The following is a 14,667-nucleotide window of genomic DNA, read 5'->3' as shown; positions in this document are numbered from 1 at the left end:
TAATATTATTTCATTTGGAAACAGAAGTCATGTTCTTTGGAAACATCAGATTGCTATAATAAGTGTGTTGTGTATATATGATAAATGTTGTTCCATAATTCATTTGTGAATATCTCCTCATAAAATAAGGTTCATTGGAATTGCTTTTGACGATTGTTGTTTGATTGCAGAATGAGAGTTCAGTTCTAACTCGCGAGATTTAGTTCTTTTGATTGCTGTTTCATTTATTGCTGTTCTATTTACTTCTTTTCTATTTCCTTTTGCTATTCCATTTTACTTTTTGTTGTTCCATTTACTTGCATTTGCTGCTTTGGTGTGAGAGAAGGTCTAAGGCTGTAGTGAGCCAGCAAGTTGCTGCTTAGCTCCCAGATCTTTGGTCCATGCTCTAATTTCCTTTCCATCAGTTTCTAGAGGGATGGGTTATCACTTCCGCACCCTTGACTGATAAGCTGTCTTGTGTGATTTTATCCTTTTGAAGTAATTTAGTCATAGTTCAACATCCGTCTACTCTTGTGTTCTCTGAACGCTGTACTACTAAACATTACTCTTGAGTAAATAACCGCCTCAGACTGAGTACACTCTTGAAATAAAAAGTCGTCCCTGGGTTGATAGTTAATGTGAAGGTAATTAGGAGTTCAAAAGACACCTTTTTATCGCTCCACAACATGAACGTTAATGTGTAACATCCCTCGCAGGTCAAAAAATTATGTAATACGTATAGGAGGTCTCACCATTTTTCAATCATGGCACTCTGCAGAAGCCCTTTCTTCCAATCGACTATGAGATCTCGATCGACCACAAATCGGTGCCATCTTTTCCTTTTGATCCTCTCCTTTTTGAACCATTTTTCACCCATGGTTGACAAGCCTATAGCTCGCACTACAGATTCCTCCGTGACCTTAAATTCCAGTGAGCCTACTTTAGCTCGGGCCTCCTTGAATGTCTTTGAAAATTCCAGAGCCACAGCCGTATCGAACCTGTCAAATTTCTACAAAAATGGGAGAAATACTGATTCTTGCAATAGTGCAAGACTCCCTCTATACTCGACCGTTTGTTCTATCTCCTTTACAGATGATGGTTCATGTCTCACGGGCGCCATCTCTGTGTTGAATCCACCTCAATTCTTTGTAACAACATTAGGAAGATTTCACACTGTGCAGTGCAAGGGAGCTGCCAAGAATTTTATGATGGAGATCCGACAATTCCACCATCTTGTTGATCGCTTCCATACAATCATGTTCAATCATTAAAATCTCCCCTTCAGGATGGATGCACACACGTATCAATCTGCTACAGGTAGGCAATGATAATTGGAGGAGGCTGAAATTTTTGCGGTGGCGGTGTAATGGTCGTGGGGGATTGGATTATGAGGTGAGGCTATCATGAGTGGGTGATGGATGATCTTTTCAATGGAGGTAAGTGTAGGATTTCAGGTGGATCTGTACTATCCTTGGTTGCCTCATAATTCACATAAGGTGTACTTGAGTACTCATTAAAAAGATTAGACTTTAGAACCTAAAATATCTTGCACTTAAATGATTTCTCCATAAATTAGTAAATGATAAAACAAAGTTTTGACCAAAACTTAAATAATACAATGCTATGATCTATCATTGTGGTAGTTATTCATCGAGAGGAATAAAAAATATAAATTTCTCAAAAAACGTTCTACATCAAGTTCTTCTGTACTATGTTTAAACAATTCTTTGCATTGTGTTTGCGTGCCTGCACTAATTGTGCTTGGACTGATCCTACTTGCACTGCAACATGCTTGCACTAAGCCTACTTGCATTGTAGTGTGCTTGCACTGAACCTGCCTGCACCAATCGTGTTTGTTCCTACACCAGGGATTTCTATAACATTGAAGAAAGAGGGGATAATAATAAAAAAAAATTGATAGAACTCAGTTCTTTGGTCGGACTTTAAAAATTTCCTGAATATATTGGATAGGAAATTCCCTACACGTTGGATGGGCCCACCCCATAAGGTCCCATCCAACGTGTAGGGAATTTCCCATTAAAATATTTGAATCTAGAATCATAAACAAGTACCCAATCATTTGGTTGGAATTGCTTCTTCTGGATAGACTTGTCATGCCACTTCTTGCACTCTTGTTGAACCAAGATGTTCTGCTAAACAACATTCCTTCGAAATTATTCTAACTCATTCAATTGTAGAAGACATTGTTGTTGTGCTTCAAAGAGATCTAGCCCCAATTGGACTAGAGTCCTGAAAGTCTTGAACTGGAATTCTATCGGCAAGAGGACTTGTTTCCCGTACACCAACTCATATGGCGTGTGTCCTGTGTTGTTCCTCCAAGTGGTTCAGTATGCCCACAAAGCTTCCAATAATTTTTCAGCCCAATCGTTTCTGTGAATATTTACTATCTTTGTGAAGATGGACTCAATCACCTTGTTTGTGGACTCCACCTGAACATTTCCTTGCGGGTGATACAGTGTAGATTTCATGTTCCGAATTTTATATTGCTCCATCACACCCTATACCAGATTAGAAATAAATTGTGGTCCATTGTCAGAAACAATTTCTCTAGGCACACCAAATCTAGTAAAGGTTTCAGTAAAAATAAAATCAACAACTCTTTCAATAGCAAAAGAAACATCTTTAGCTCTACCCATTTTGAAACGAAATCTGTGCAAACCAAAATATGCTTTTTATTTAATGATCTTGGATTTATTGGTCCTACAAAATCAATGGCCCATTTTTTGAAAAGGCTCAATCATAACCCGAGGACATAAAGACATTTCATTGGTTTGATTAGGTTGGCCAATTCGCTGACAACTGTCACATCGCTTGACATACTGTTTGGCATCCTTAAACAAGGAGGTTCAAAAATAGCCAGCTCGTAACACTCTTTATACAGTCCACTTATTGCAAAGTGACCTCTGAAAGTTTCATCATGGGAAAATTTTAAAATATCATACACTTCTTCCTCTCGTACACATCTACGGATAATAAGATCTACTCCAGTGTAAAAGAGGTTTCCTTAAATCCTGGAATATGCAGCACTTTTCTATATGATATTCCGCTTTTCACGAGCAGATAAGTGAGCTGGTAATTTTCCAATGACTAAATAGTTAGCTATGTTAGCAAACTGGTAGGCTCTAGTATTGCAACAATAATGCTGCAACTCCTGGGGCTCGCTTCTTTACTTTTATCAACCCAGTAGTTCGTAAAAAACTTGGAAGCGACGGTGCTATATGCACAAGTACTAGCTCTTGTCGTGGTTGTCACTTGATCAGCTGGCACAAGTCCGCTAGGAGCTTAAGCCAACTTCTATGAGCTCTTAGAATAAGCTTTTAAATATGATGGATGAAATCTAACTCAAAGGAGGCTAATCTACTTGCAAAAAAAGGTGGAAAGCTGAAAGGAAATGCAAACCCTAGCAAACCCTAGTTTTAATGACTAACGCTACTGGTGCAAGTAAAAGGATGAAAGCTACAGAAATATATTCCATTGACTTCTAGAAAGGTAAAATACATGTGACTAAGCTACTTCTGAAGAGAAATATGAAGAAAACATCTTTTTTCATTTTTGAGTAATTTCGTAGAGTTATTATGCATGTGCTTTGACTATTTTTTTTGTGCAGAGGTTGATTGGCGAAAGGAAATGCTTGCAGGAGGTTGGAAAGGTGAGAATAGGGCCTAAGGGGTCCCTAGCACCCTTCCATAGAGTTTCACAGTGATCGGATCTCAAGAAACCGCTTTTGTGAGCTTCTACAGGAAGTCTGCAGGGGTTCTACAGGATGTACTGTAGCTTCTACATGATGTTTCTACAAGATGTTCCGAAAGGGAATTTTGAAGGGCTGATGGTGGAAAAAAGGTGAAGAAGTGGGTATGGAGGTGAGATAAGGGTGTGATGAGGTCTAGGACTTGGTGAATGAGGATGAGGAGTGGTTAAGGTGATCGGATTTGGTTCAAGGATGGAGGGAGCAAGGCTGCACAAAGATATGGAAATTAGGTCAAGTGGGAAATGGGTCGCGAATGAAGGTAAGGAATCTGGAATTAGAGGTTGGAGCAGGTGGGATGATGGAGGAAGGATAGACAGGGAAGTATCACAGATGCTCTGCACACTATTACTCAAAACTAATCAAACAAAGACTATGCAAACCAAAGATCTAGCTATCTTGACCTAATTTGACCTAGAAACCCAGCAATCATGATGAACAGAACTTTATTGGCAGAAAATCATGTAAGACAACTATGAAAACCAAGCAAGAACGGATTCCAAACATGCAAGTACAACTGGTATCAACTTTTACAACTGACAATCTAACACTAGCAATTGCATGAAGAAGCAAGAACAGCATTTTTGTAGCAGCAAGGACACCTTGGTCTCAGCTCATGGTCCCGAGGAGGAAGAGGTGAGATCAAGGGTTACTTGATGGCCTTTTTCAAAGATATTTTCTGTTACCAACCTATCAAATCAACTTGAACATGAAAAGCTATTTCAATCATCAAAAGAAACCTAAATAACAAAGCAATATGTTAATCTAAGTAACAGAAATTATTCTAGGAATGCAGCAAAGACGCATAAAAGTACACAAAGGAGGTACTGGGCACTTGGGTTGGGCCTAACCCCAAGATCTACAGCCTCCTAAGGAAGATTAGAGCTGGTGCAAAGATGGATTCATCTTTATTGATCAAAAGAATAGTTACATCCCAAAAACTGTCTACAAGGAAAAGCTCGAAAATGTGCTAAAATGAAGAGCTAACCTACTGACTAGAATTGAACTAACATCTGACTACAATCTTACTAACATCTGCCTAAAAAATGACTAACTGAAATGAGGCCCTAAGCCTTCTTATTTATACAAATTGAGGACCCCAACAGTCCTCCTAAACTTTAGGGACTCGGCTGCCAAAACTTGCAGTTAACAGCAGTCCTACTTGACTTGCTTGGCTGCCCCTTGTGCTCCAAGATTTTGATGGAGAATTTGAGGTAAGGGCTCATAAATGAAGGGGACACCTTCCTACAAATCCTCTCCATGAATTTGGCTGCCAAGTGCTCATTTAAACCTTTTGTTTTGTATCAAAATTGACCAAAAATCTGCATAAAGCACACATTAGACTTGTTGGCATAATGACTAACCCAATTCACTCTATTAGCATAAATATAATCAAAAACATGCAATAAACTAATGATAATGGTGGATTAAGTTGAATTATGAGGCTAAATGAGCCCATATAATTACCCATTTCTGGGGCTCATCATCACCCCCCAACTGAAAGTGTTGCTCATCCTCTGAGCAACTAATCTATCTCTTCATCTTTGATTGCTTTGACTACCTCTCTCACATCCCAAGCTTCCGAGGTGATGTCCTCTTTTTGGTCATGAAACCCTAATTTTCTCTCTACTTCCTCCCACTGCCTATGCTCCTTTCCCTGTATTATTTTTGTTAGTGCCTCAACCTCAGCCTACAGTTTGTCCTCTCTCTACTGTTCATGAGATGTTTCCTTGTCTGCTGGAGGCCCTTCTTGCTGCTGTTGTTCTCCCCAAAATGGAGGGCCTATCTTCCTTATGACTTCCCTGTAGTTGTAACTGCTGTTTCAGCAGCTCATTTTCCTCCTATAGTTTGGTCCTTTGACTACTTTCCACATGCCTCACCATGGCCAATTCTTTCTTGATTCCTTGAGTTGTTCTTCCAGGTGGCCTATGTCTACCACACCCTTGGACTTGGCAATCCTCATCCAAGTGTTATGCCTCACCCTTTCTTGTTCTAGTGCAAAGAAGAGTGGTACCGCAAATTTCTGAGGAATTATCTTCCCAGCTTCTAATAAGTTGTAGTATGAGCCCAAGCTAGGCTCAGGGCTGGGTTCCAATATTTCCTCAACCTTTTCTTCTTCTTGTGATGGTTTGGCTGCCTTTTCCTCCAATTTCTCGGTCTCTTTTAACTTAGCCAGAGTTTCTTGTAGAATCGTCTCAGCTTCCTATAGAGTTATCTTTGAGTCCATCATCCTAATTCTCTCTCTCTAGGTGGAGGTTTTTGGGCTTCCTTGTTCATAGGTGATGGATATCTTTGAAGGAGACTCCACCTTTTGTTTAGTTGTGGTGTCCTCAATGATAATTGGCTCCTTTGACTGTGGTTGGGGTCTACCCACTTTGATCCGTGTGCTCATCCTTGCTTTAAAGTACATGGAGGTTTGCCTCTTTCTCTTCCCTTTTTGTTTTGGAGGTGTGCTTAAGGCAGCGAGCATAGCTGCTGCCTCCCTTACCCATATCTCACGTGATTTGTCCTCTTGCTGTTCTTTTTCCTTCCTTCTTGTAGAAATCCCTGTGTCAACTGTTTCTATCTATGGTGCTGCTATTTTAGGTTGTTTCTTTCCCTTTTGTTTCTGTGTGTTTGCTTTGGTTGTGACTGATTTCATTTGGGCTTTCTTGGCCTTTTTCTTCCCAAGCTTTTTCCTTTTTCGCCTTCTCTGTTTTTGTTGTTGTCTCCTTTTCTGTCTCATGCTCAACGGTCTTGTCAAATTCCTTTTTCCTTCTATTCTTCCTCTTTTTTTCCCTCTGCTTGAATGTCCTGTGCTCCCTTATCAATGTTCTTCTCACTTTATTCAATTGGCATGGTGTTGAGTTTGTGTTGTAACCAAGAAAGAAAATGCTCAAGTGGGAAAAAAACGCAGTCAATCACTGAAGTAGAGGATGACTGAATTCGGTTTTTTTCTAAACCCAAGAAGGAATTTTTCATGTGTCCAATATCAACTAGCAACAATTCTTCTATTTTAAGACTACTGTCACCCAAAATTTGACTGTCTGCTTATGAAAAGAATTTTTTTTTTACAGAACAGAGTATAAGGGCACGGGTTCTTTTCTCAGCACATAGATATATAGACACAGTCGCTTTTTCACACACACATAGGCTGGCCCGTATTGCTGCATGTACCTTTCTTACAGGAGCATTTTGAAGAAGGATGGGGAGATTTCAAATGCAGAGAGAAAAGGAAAATGTGTAGACTCAGGGAAATTTGCGGGCAAACTTTCACTTTTTCAATACACAGGTAGACTTCCACTTTCTTTTTTCCCAATCTACTGCCATGTTCAATTTACCCTCTTACTCAAACAAATCATGCATAGAGGAGTGTTCTTGAGCCTACCTCGTTTGGAGCTTGAATTTCGACGAAAATTCTGGGTTTTTGTTCCGCAGAGTTGTTCTATGCCTTTCCTGTAGAAACCTTCCTGTAGAAGGCTCTCGTTTCCTGTAGATTGAAACTACGCTTCCTGTAGAGGACACAAAACTTCCTGCAGAAGACACATAACTTCCTCTGTCTTTGTTTTGAGTGATCCTCCTAACCTGCAATGTCCTTGCTGCAACCTGCAATTTGTTCACTGGAAATTAGGTCTATTTTTCTTTTTCTCTTTGTTTTTTCTTCTTTTTTTTTTGAAAACAAATAGGGCGCCTCATGGAGGTTTTCACCCTAATCGCCTGCCCTGGGCACCTCCAAGGGAGGTTTTCACCCAAGGATCTTATTCTTTTTTCTTTTCTCTTCTTTCCAACCCATTGACCACCTCATGGAGGTTTTCAATCAATGAGCCAATCTGAGGCGCCTCCGAGGAGGTTTTCACCTTAGATTTTTATTTTCCTCTTATTTTCATTTTTTTCTTTTTTCCTACCCTACCCTACTTGAAAAAAAAAATCATTTTCAAGTATAAGAATACTTCCAATGGAGCCATGTGCACATCGAGATTAGAGACAAAATGATGTGGAGGCTTGAAATGCATGCTTTGACGGCTATCCGGATTTCAGAGACCAAAGTATTTTACTTTGAAGGGATCAAGCATAGCTGAGGAAGAGAGTACTGTTGCAACTTAGTGACCGTCTGGAACCATATCTCAATATAGCTCTGATATCCTTGGTCCTTTTACTGATCTGGATCATTCTCCATATCTTCTTCCATCATGACCTTCGCATCTTCCTCTTTTTTTTTTATTTGTCTCTTGAATACATGGAGGATTTGATCGTAACCATGAGGGAGCTCTCTCGATCTCTGATTCTGATGTCTTCTCTTCATCAAGTGTAGCCCATGGTGCTTTGATCTCCTCTTTTGAATCTTCTTTTGTTGGATGTGGTCATTCAATGCTGTCAATATAATCTCTTTCTTGCAATACTCTTCCTGAGCTATGGTGAAGATCATTGAGCCCAAAAGTTGTTGTTTGGAAATGTTGTGCCTCAGCATTGTAGTTGGGTTGAGCTACTCCAATGTGCGAGTTTGGAAAGGGTGGTATGGGTAGTTGAGTTGGGGTGTATATTGGAGATGGATGTGGATGGGGTTGTGATTGGGCAGGTGGTGGAGGCAAAGGAGCAGGAGGAGTGTTGTACTAGGGCCTCCACCCCTGATGAGGTGCATTCCACTGAGGCTGTGGCTGAGCATAGGGTTGAAATGGATGAGTAGCTGGTTGAGCATGATATTGAGATGGATACGACCAAGGAGGGGGTGTGGACCAGGAAGAATGAGTAGGGGGACCCGAAAAAGGCATGGAAGTGGCTTGATAGGGGTTGTAATAAGTCTGGGATGTCCCTTGCATTCCTTGTTGGTAAGGTATGGGTCTAGGTGGCCTCCTTTGGTTCATATAATAGAGTGGTTCAGTGGCACCTTTGGCCCTCTGATATGTAGCTTTAAGCCCGGGCAAGGAAGGGCACTGATTCAAAGGATGGTCTTCTTCACAAACAAAACACACTTCTATAGACTGTAATGGACATTCGTTCCTGGGATGCTTTCTAGTGCACCCAGAAGAAAAGATGGCCAAAGCCCTCTCAGCTTCCTCTTGCTTCCTTTCGATCCACAAGGTATCCATTTGCATGGCAATATTCTGTCTGATCTTGCTCCTGACATCTTCCCACATGTTCCCAATTTCACCTTCAATGGATGAGTTGGAAGAAAAGGTACTACTCCCAACATTTTTGTTTACAGCCATTTGCTCCAGAGGAATGTTTTCTTCTTCTTCTCCCCTAGAGGTTCTTCAAATATGTCCTGATGTCCACCTAAGGGTTCTTCTTAATCACAGCCATCGAAGAAGAGAGAAGGTTGGCTGTGTGAAGCAGTGGGGGTGTTGTGAAAACATTTTTCTGACTTATCTCTACTCCTACAAGGCATGAAAGGAAATCTTTTTTGGTTGATTTTTGTTTTTTTTTTTCGCTTGTACCTGCAAAACTGAAATATATTGAACTCCAACTAACTAAAATCTATCTTGCTGAAATGAAAATGCAAAATTAAAATGAAAGCAGGAAAGGACTAATCTATTTTGCTGAAATGAAATTGCAGGAATGAAATGCTAGGCTACACTTGCAGAATTGAAATTGCGGAATTGAAATGCTAATCTACGCTTGCAGAAATGAAATTGCGGAATTGAAATGCTAATCTATGAAAGCAGGAAATGTCTAATCTACTTTTGCAGAAATGAAATTGCAGAATGGAAATGAAACAATCTACTCTATGCTTGCTGAAATAAACTACTTAGCAGAAGGTTGTAGTAGAAAATAGAAGAAAACCAACAATCACCAATACTCTGACGCTTCCCCGACAACAGCGCCAAAAAGATGGTGGGCTCCAGTATTGCAGCAATGATGCTGCAACTCCTGGGGCTCCCTTCTTTACTTTTATCAACCCGGTAGTTCGTAACAAACTTGGAGGCAACAGTGCTATATGCACAAGTACTAGCTCTTGCCGTGGCTGTCACTTAATCAGCTGCCACAAGTCCGCTAGGAGCTTAAACCAACTTCTATGAGCTCTTAGAAGAATCTTTTAAATATGATGGACAAAAGCTAACTCAAAGGAGGCTAATCTACTTGCAAAAAGAAGCGGAAAGCTGAAAGCGAATGCAAACCCTAGCAAACCCTAGTTTTACTGACTAACCCTACTGGTCCAAGTAAAAGGATGAAAGCTACACAAATGGATGCCATTGACTTCTAGAAAGGTAAAATTCATGTGACTAAGCTACTTCTGAAGAGAGATATGAAGAAAACATCTTTTCTCATTTTTGAGTAATTTCGCAGAGTTATTATGCATGTGCTTTGACTATTTTTTCTGTCCAGAGGTTGATTGGTGAAAGGAAATGCTTGTAGGAGGTTGGGAAGGTGAGAAGAGGGCCTAAGGGGTCCCTAGCACCCTTCCAAAGATTTTCACAGTGATCAGATCTCAAGAAACCACTTTCGTGAGCTTCTACAGGAAGTCTGCAGGGGTTCTACAGGATGTACTGTAGCTTCTACAAGATGTTTCTACAAGATGTTCCGAAAGGGAATTTTGAAGGGCTGATGGTGGGAAAAAGGTGAAGAAGTGGTTATGGAGGTGAGATAAGGGTGTGAGGAGGTCTAGGACTTGGTGAATGAGGATGAGTGGTTAAGGCGATCGGATTTGGTTCAAGGATGGAGGGATCAAGGTTGCACAAAGATATGGAAATTAGGTCAAGTGGGAAACAGGTGGCAAATGAAGGTAAGGAATCTGGAATTAGAGGTTGTAGCAGGTGGGATGATGGAGGAAGGATAGACAGGGAAGTATCACATATGCTCTACACACTATTTCTCAAAACTAATCAAACAAAGACTATGCAAACCAAAGATCTAGCTATCTTGACCTAATTTGACCTAGAAACCTAGCAATCATGATGAACAGAACTTTGTTGGAAAAAAATCATGTAAGACAACTATGAAAACCAGGCAAGAATGGATTCTAAACATGCAAGTACAACTGGTATCAACTTTTACAACTGACAATCTAACACTAGCAATTGCATGAAGAAGCAAGAACAACGTTTTTGTGGCAGCAAGGACACCTTGGTCTCAGCTTATGGTCCCGAGGAGGAAGAGGTGATATCAAGGGTTGATTGATGGCATTTTTCAAAGATATTTTCTGTTACCAACCTATAAAATCAACCTGAACATGAAAAGCTATTTCAATCATCAAAAGCAACCTAAATAACAAAGCAATATGTTAATCTAAGTAACAAAAATTATTCTAGGAATGCAGCAAAGATACATAAAAGTACACAAAGGAGGTACTGGGCACTTGGGTTGGGCCCAACCCCAAGATCTACAGCCTCCTAAGGAAGATTACGGTTGGTGCAAAGCTGGATTCATCTTTAATGATCAAAAGAATAGTTACATCCCAAAAACTGTCTACAAGAAAATGCTCAAAAATGTGCTGAAATGCAGAGCTAACCTACTGACTAAAATTGAACTAAAATCTAACTACAATCTGACTAAAATTTGCCTAAAAAATGACTAACTGAAATGAGGCCCTAAGCCTTCTTATTTATACAGGACCCCAACAGTCCTCCTAAACTTTTTAGGACTCGGCTGCCAAAACTTGCAGTTAACAACAATCCTACTTGACTTGCTTGGTTGCCCCTTGTGCTCCGAGTTTTTAATGGAGAATTCGAGGTAAGGGCTCATAAATGAAGGGGACACCTTCCTACAAATCCTCTCCATGAATTTGGTTGCCAAGTGCTCATTTAAACCTTCGATTTTGTCTCAAAATTGACCAAAAATATGCATAAAGCACACATTAGACTTCTTGGCATAATGACTAACTCAATTCACTCTATTAGCATAAATATAATAAAAAACATGCAACAAAATAATGATAATGGTGGATTAAGTCGAATTAGGAGGCTGAATGAGCCCATATAATTACCCATTTCTGGGGCTCATCGCAAACCACGGGGATCTTGTTGACACGGAAAAAGATGTTCGTCAGGAAAATCATCATCAATAGGAATTGCTTCACCCAGATTATTTAATCTTGAATTATAATCTGCTACTACATTAGATTTTCTCGATATATCAATAATGGTAATATTAAATTCCTGTAACAATAATAACCACCTAGTCACTCTACCACTAGTTAAAGCTTTATTCATCAAATATCTTATTGTGGAATGGTAGGTATGCACAAAAACTTCATATCCTATAATATAATGTCTGAATTTATTAATGGAAAAAATAACAGCTAAAAACTTTTTCTCATTAACCGTATAATTTAGTTCAGTGGGTGACAAGTTTTTACTAATGAAATAAATATCATAAGATTGTTTTTCTTCTTCTTTTCCTAAAGTTGTGCCAATAGTAGTATCTAAGGCATCAGAGGAAATATGAAATGGCAGGGACTAGTTTGGTCCTCTCAAAACTGGTGCTTGAACTAGTTTTTCCTTCAATGTCTCAAAGGACTGTTGACAAGTTGTGGACCAAGAAAAATCACTATATTTAGCCAAAATTCGGAAAAAGGGGGTAGCTATCCTTAATAAATTCTCAATAAATCTCCTATAGTAGCCCTCATGTCCTAGAAAACCTCTCACTTCCCTTTGAGTTTTGGGTACAAGAAGACTCAAAATAATTTCTATTTTTGTAGGGTCAACCTGGATACCTTTGCCAGAAATAAGATGGGCAAGAACCACTCCTACCTTGCACTTTAATCTACATTTTTTGTCACTCAAGGCAAGATGAGCTTCTTGGAAGTGAAGAAGCATTTTTTCTAGATTTTTGAGGGCTTCCTAGAATGAATCACCAAACACGAAAAATTCATCCATATAGATTTCCACACACTCAAGGTCAGCAAAAATGGCCAAGGCTGCCCTTTGAAAGGTAGCCGGGGCATTACATATCCCAAAGGGAAGCACTCGGTAGGAAAATGTACCCCATGGACATGTAAAAGTGATTTTGTCTTGATCCTTGGGTGCAATCTGTATCTAGCTATAACCGCTAAAGCCATCTAGAAAAGAAAAGTACTTCTTACCAGCAAGGGTATTGAGTACCTGATCGATGAAAGAGAGGGTAAAGTAATCCTTGAGAGTGGATTTGTTCAATTCTCTGTATTCAATAAAAATGCACCATCTCCCATCTTTTTTTGGGACTAATACCAATGGAGAGACCCACTGGATGTCAAAAATAGGATAGATAAAATCAGTATCCAAGAGTTTTTGCAATTCTTCCTTTACAACATCTCTAAGATCTGGGTTCATACGTCTTTGGTTTTGTTAGACAGGTCAGGCTCCATCCTGAATATAAATATGGTGGATACAAGTTTCAAGAGGGATGCCTTTCATATCTTCATATACCCTTGCAAAGGCACCAAGATGGTTTTGCAACAAATTCACAAGCTACTCTTGTTGTGATGAATCCAAGTCTAAACTGATATGCAAGGATTTTCCTGGACTAATATCAACAAGAGTGGTATCAGGCTCAAGAGTACAGAAAGGTGTTGCTAGAGATGGTGGCGAGGGAGGTAGAGAGTCATGACTTTCCGGAAAATCTAGACTAAAAATCTGACTCAATGACTCAAAATTGGGCATGGTGTCTAGATTGTTCAGGAGGTCTTGAATCTCACCCTCCTGTGAGAAATCAACATTCTGATGTATTAAGTTTTATTGGGAAATCTAGTGTCCATTCAACTCTGATAGTCCCACTAAGACTGCTAGCTATCTTAGAAACAAACAAACTTAAACTACTTTTGTTTTCCTTTATGAGAAGTAGATAAGAGGGGAATGAAGGACACCAACCTCAGTCTTGCGCTTGGTTCCTGGCTCGGTTCCTCTCCCTTCTGACAGATCCTTGTCACTTCTCCTTCGTCTACCCAGCTTCAAAGAGAACCTTTTGAATCAAAGCAGCATAATACTATCGAAGAACAAAGATCTACAATCATAAACAATATAGGACCATATAATATTTGACCACACAAATACATATATCATCAAACATACAAGAATGTGGAGGAATTTTTGAATAGCTTTATTAATATCAAGAATAGAAAAGAGGATTACAACCAATTTTTCTGACCTAGTGTCATCCTCCACCATGAAATCCCTTCTTTCACCTCATGAAAAGCTTAGATCACCCAACACTATGATATTCCACCAAGAAACCAACAGTACTTCCTTACAAGATACAAAATTCCAGCCTCTAGATCTCTGGGATGAGGGATCCTTATATAGATTATTGCAGGGGGGTGAGTCAGCTTCTGGGATTTTGATTAGTTTCCTCTCTCTGATAGTTCTTGATTCCACTTGGAGGTTGATGATCTCCTACTCATCCCTGGGCGAATTCAGAGAGGCAAGTGTCATGGGAGATGTTTCTGGAAGATTCTATGATCATCCACCTCGCAAACTATCTCTTCCATTAGTCTACTCTCACCCATCGCACCCTACAGAAGGGATTTTCAATATGCATCACACCCTTTACACTGGGCAGGTGGGATGCATCACACCCTTAGCACTGAGCAACCTGTATGGTCCAGTTTTGACCAGTGCTGAGAAGTTCCTGTGGAGAACTTTTGGGAGATGATGTAATCAGATGACCTTATTCTTTTAGGGTATGGAAAAACACCTTTAGGGACTTAGGAGCCCTTGGTTTATGGACATATGATTGGGGTTGCAGTGCCCAAAAATGTCTGTAACAGTTGCCCCCTAAAGCATGAGGTCATTAATCTTTTGATGTCGGGTGAAATGCTTTATCATGAGGATCCGAAGTTTTTTCGAGCTGGAAGGCGACCTGTAATAAGATAAAATAAAATACATTATCTTCATAATATTTTTCATGATCTAGCTGAGGCGGGCATTCCCATGCTCAGTTTTATAAATTCATTTTCATGTACATAAGGTAGACAACCGTTTGTGCGGGACACTGATGATTCTGATAGAGTCATCATCCTTTGATTCGGATGA

The sequence above is a fragment of the Pinus tabuliformis genome, chromosome Q (genome assembly GCF_031772625.1).
Source record: "Pinus tabuliformis cultivar Carrire ecotype Pingquan chromosome Q, CPIR1, whole genome shotgun sequence".
In the NCBI taxonomy this organism is placed as follows: domain Eukaryota; kingdom Viridiplantae; phylum Streptophyta; class Pinopsida; order Pinales; family Pinaceae; genus Pinus; species Pinus tabuliformis.
This window is presented reverse-complemented; position numbering follows the sequence as displayed.